Below are 5,194 nucleotides of genomic sequence, written 5' to 3' on the forward strand. Positions count from 1 at the left end.
TGTATAATCCACATGGTTAGATTCTGCTATTCTATTCCATCTAGCCTATCTAGCCTGGGCAGATCCAACTATCTTTCTTCACCGTGCACAGAGGGACCTAGGTTTGGCTCTACAAGTATCCTTTGTTTCCCACCCGAGTTTGGCTCCCAAGTACAGAATCATCGCTGAGCACTGAAAGCAGACCACACACCACTCTCCTCCCAGGAAATTCTGACCGACCACAATATATCCAGCTCCATCCAGGTACCCAGACCTCGCACCTTTCTTCCAACACGCATCGTCCCCAACCTTCTCGCCAAATAGCCACTCAGTTCGTGATGGAGACAGAAACAGGAAATGGAGCGTGAGCCCCTCTAACCCAACCGTTTACCGCGCTCCGATCCTGAATTCCGCGCCCCCGCCTCCAGCCTGAGCGGGAACAATCGTGGCTGCAGACGTCCGCCTGGCCCGGTCCTAGGGCCTGGGATCCTGCTGGTTCAGATTCCCGGGCCGCAGGCAGACAAGTCTGGGACACTCGGGGCCGGGATGCTCCTCGGATCCCACCACTCCCGGATCAAGGTGGTAGACGGGCCACACGCTAACAATCAGGGCGACGTGCAGACCACGCACACGGCCACACATCACTTGTCCGCGGAAGGGGAGGCCGTACCTGGCTCGCAGCGCTGTTTCCCGGGCCAGCTGTCGGGAGGCGGCGCCCAAGGGTCAGAGGCCCGGACGGAGCTCTGCCACCCTCACCGAGTTCACCTCCAGCGGCTGCGCGGCGGCCCAGCTGCAGCGGCACAGCCCCCGCGCCCCCCTGATTGGCTCAGCCTCGGCCCCTCGCATATTCGCTTCCGGGTGAGAGGTGCCTGGTCGCCCTAGCAACCGAGTTGGGCTTGGCGCTGTACTAGCACCTCGTTCCCTCCAGGCCGCCGAGCTGGCGACCCAGAGGGAATCGCAAAGTCAGGAAAATCTGTCCAACACCTCTCTGGCACGTGAGTGCTCCTCTGCCAAGACCTCGGGCGGGGAAGGGCGCCTTTAAGTAGAACTTGGGTTGAGTCAGAGCTCGGCTCCTAGTAACTCCAGGACGGATGGACTTAGTTCCTGAGCGTCTACACTGGGGGGGTGGGGCGGGGGCTTGGAGAGCCCCTGGTCTGGGAGTAAGGAGACCTGGATTCTAGCTCTGATTCCGCCGTTAATTAGCTGTTGTGACACCTCAGGCAGGTGCCAACGTCTCTGGGCTTCAGTTTCCCTCTGGGGTGCCGGCTGGTCTCTATCTCTGAGGTTCCCTCTAGCGGTAACATTCTGAAGTTTTGAATGTGGAACCTTCCAAGGGCAATTGAAAAGTTCAGTTTCCTATATGATTACGCTTAGTGCTCTGTTAAATCGTTAAATGCTTAACAGGCATTTAACGATTGCTTCCCAAGTGCCATTCATTCACTAGACATTCAGCTACAATTAGTGCTAAACACTGAGCTGCACAGTAGGGTGAGAAAAGAGATTTGTCTAATCCGCGATTCCTGTCCTGGAGCAGGTGGATGTGATAGGGGATCCTGACACAAAAGCATGTTTTAATAGATCCCTAAGTACTATCATCGGGATAGACCCAGAGTGCTGTGGGGACTCCTAGAGGAGTTTGCGGGTGAGGAGAAAAGAAAAGAAACTTTGCAGTAAGAGGCGATACCTGAGCCGGGGCTACAAGAAAACAATAGCTAATGTTTACAGCGTTAGACGCTAGCCTAAGTGCTTTACGTGGATGAGCTCATTCACTTAATTTGCCCTATCTAAGCATGAGGAAACTGAGACATATTTAAGTAATTTGTCCAAGGCCAAAGAAAATGGCGGAATCCCGATCCAAACCTAGGTAGTCTGATGCCAGAGCACGAACCCCTAACTGCTACGTTCTACTTTGCAACTTCTGAGGTGGAATGTAGTTTACCAGGCAGAGACGGGTGTTCCGGGGTGTTCCGGGGAGAGAGTACAGAATGGCTCCTGTGGAGCACTACAAACAGATTTGGCGATCTAGTTAGTATCATTAACCCCTTAGAAAGCAGTTCTGTGTCCCTGTCCCCTCAGAACTTCAAAGATTGCAGACATCTAAATAACTAATGTATGACTACACATGGCAGTCTCTCTGTACCCCCACACTTCACCCTTTATCGCCACAACGAAATTTTAGAAATTATAGAAAAGAATGAACAAACGTAGGTAATTTATACTTTTCTAAGATTTAGTCTAATCAGTGTCTATATTTAACTACTAAACAAGTTCAGAATTCTAGGAAGATTGCTCTCTACCCCTCACACCACTTCCATATTAGCTATTACCTGCATTTTAGTTACAGATTCTATTTTAAAATAATAAATACCTAACAATGTAAAAGAAAACAGTACTTAACATTAAATACTTTCTCAAAACCTAACAATGTAAAAAAACCCAGTACTTAACATTAAATACTTTCTCAATAATTTTTTTTACTAATCGCTTTTTCCCTCATTTCATTTTTGTCTTCGTACTTTCTCCTGGATTCATTTTTCTCCCTGTTAGAGTACATTTTCTTGTATTTCTTTCAGAGACAAAGTGTGGGTATTAACTCTGAATTCTGCTATGTCCAAAAGAATCTTTAGTTTTTATCATCTTAGACTGATAATTTGGGGATAAAATAAAAACATCATGCCATTTTTTTTCTTTTCCTTTTCTTTCCTTTTTTTTTTACTGTGTCAGTCTGCTTCTTATTCCTTTGTAGTTTTTTATAGGTAATCTGGTTTTTGTTTGCTTGTTTTTCACTAACCTACCTGATGTTAGTCTGTCTCTATGTTGTGAAATTTCACTACAACCTGTCTGGGTGTGGGCTTTTGCTTAGTACTCATTTGTAGTCCAAGCACTCATTTCTTCAGTTCTGAGAAATTTGGGGCTGTTTATTCAAATATTGTGTCCTGCCCTAATTCTTTCCCTCTGGAACTCTTATTAAGCTTATTATTCATTAGTATTTTGGATCTATTTTCATCATCCTCAAACTTTTCTTTGTGCTACTTTCTGAGAAAATTTCCAACTTAATCTTCCAGTTCACTAATTTACTTTTCGATTGTATCCATTCTGCTATTCAGCCCTTATAAGAAGTTTTATTTCACCAATTATATTATTAATTTCCTTGATTGCTAATTTGTTCTTTTTCATAACCACCTGTTCTTGTTTCAAGGATACTATAGCCTCCCTTTCTCTCTGGAGATGTTACAGTATTTTAAAGTCTTTAACCTATTGCAATTGTTAACTCTTTTCCTTCAGAAGAGATGAGCCTCCAGCCTCTCTCAACTGACACCTAATTAATTTTTAAGTTAAAACTATCAGTTCCCTGGCCCCACCCATAGAGGTTCTGATTCAGTAGATCTTAGGTAGAGCCTAGGAACTCAGAAGCAACCCAGGTGATTTGGGTGCATGGCCCACACTTTGAGTAACATTCTAGTAGACTCTACCATCTTAGAAGTTAGAATTTACTTATCCTCTCTATATATGAGGGTACTTCAAAAAGTGCATGGAAAAAAATAGACTTAAAAGATGATATGAATCTTTCCATGCACTTTTTGAAGTACTCTCATATATGTTTTCCTCAGTGTTGGAAAAAGTTATTTTTAATTTTTCAGTCCTCTGAATGTCCCAGGGCTCTGAATCACGGATTCCTCCCTGTCTTGTGGTCTTCTTTTTTCCTTTTTCACCTGGTCTCTAATCCAATCTCATTCTGCTTGGACCTCCTTACCTATGTGGGACAATCAGTAGATTATATAAGCTACCCAAGAGAAATAAAAACATGTCCACACAAAAATTTGTACACCAGTGTTTGTAGCAGCATTATTCATAATGGGCCTCACACTAGAAACAACCTAAATGTCCATCAACTGATGAATGGATAAACAAAATGTGCTGTTTGCATACAATATATGTGTACGATATATTTGGCAATAAAAAGAAATGAAGTACTTACACATGATACAACATGGATGAGACTTGAAAATATTATGTTAATTGAAAGAAGCCAGTCACGAAGGACCACATATGGTATGATTCCATTTATAAGAAATGTCCAGAGCAGTCAAATCTATTGACACAGAAAATAGATTAGTAGTTGCCAGTGGCATGCGGTGGGGGTGTTGGGGTTTTGAGGGAAATGGTGAGTAACTGCTAATTGGTACAGGGTTTCTTTCTGGGGTTATTAAAATATTCTAAAATTAGGTTGTGGTAATGGTGGTACAACCCTGTGAATATACTAAAATACATTGAATTGTATAGTACTCTAAAAGGATAAATGTTGTGGTAAGTGAATTACATATTAATAAAGCTGTAATAATAAACAAAGAAATAAAAATAGATTATCTAGACAAAATTATTTATCTCACCAGAATCCTACTGGGCAGTGGAAATGCCAGTTAACAGAGAGTAGAACGTAGTTACCAGAGACTGGGTAGGAGAGAGAGGGGAAGGGAAAACAGGGAGAGGTTGGCCAATAGGTACAGAATTACAATTAAATAGGAAAGTACTAACGTTCTAAGTTCTAGTGTTCTATTGCACAGTAGGGTGACTGTGGCTAACAGTTAAGTTTCTTATATTACGCGATAGGTAGAGGAGAGGCTTTTGAATGTTTTTGCCACAAAGAAATGATAAATGCATGAGGTGATTGATACATTAACTATCCTAACCTGATTATTTACAACATATGTATGTATCAAAACATCAAATTCTACCCCATAAGTATGTATAATTGCAATGTATCAATTAAAATTAAAAAATTAAATTTAAAAAATGCCAATTAATCATGATATGCTTAATTGAAGCATATCATGTGAAGTGATCATGTGAAGTGAGTCTATTTGGATAGTGCTTGAAGCACATTTATTATAGGTCTTATGACATAAAAGTATTTAAACTTATGTGATTTTTCTTAAATCTTTTAAAACAGCTCCAGAAGTGTATAAGATAAACTTTATATTTCCAAATGGAGACAAGTATGGTAAGCATACGTTTCAATTACTTTTTCTATACGTAAAATTAAATAGCTTAAGAATTAAAAAAAAGAGACATTTTATAAAACTATTATTGGAATATTAACTCCATTAAATAAAATAACATAGAAATTTTAATAGATGAACAGATTTTAAATCAAAACTCCAGTGTTAAGTCTAGACAGTATATGCCTTGGAAATCTATGTGGCCTGTCAGTCTT

General features: G+C 41.4%; 1 protein-coding gene across 2 annotated transcripts in view; it reads left to right on the top strand.

Moving 5' to 3' along the window:
- The first annotated feature begins 825 nt into the window (after window positions 1-825).
- The window catches only part of MORN2 (MORN repeat containing 2), a 7,794-nt gene continuing 3,425 nt past the window's right edge, over window positions 826-5,194 (top strand). Inside the window, exons 1-2 of one of the 2 annotated variants that reach the window (XM_008594528.1) lie at window positions 826-974; window positions 4,931-4,981. The gene's annotated coding sequence lies outside the window, so the exon portion shown is untranslated. The remainder of the gene's footprint in view (window positions 975-4,930; window positions 4,982-5,194) is intronic. The other variant, XM_008594529.1, reaches the window with a different exon arrangement.

The sequence above is a fragment of the Galeopterus variegatus genome, unplaced genomic scaffold (genome assembly GCF_000696425.1).
Source record: "Galeopterus variegatus unplaced genomic scaffold, G_variegatus-3.0.2 Scaffold10967, whole genome shotgun sequence".
Taxonomy (NCBI): Eukaryota; Metazoa; Chordata; class Mammalia; order Dermoptera; family Cynocephalidae; genus Galeopterus; species Galeopterus variegatus.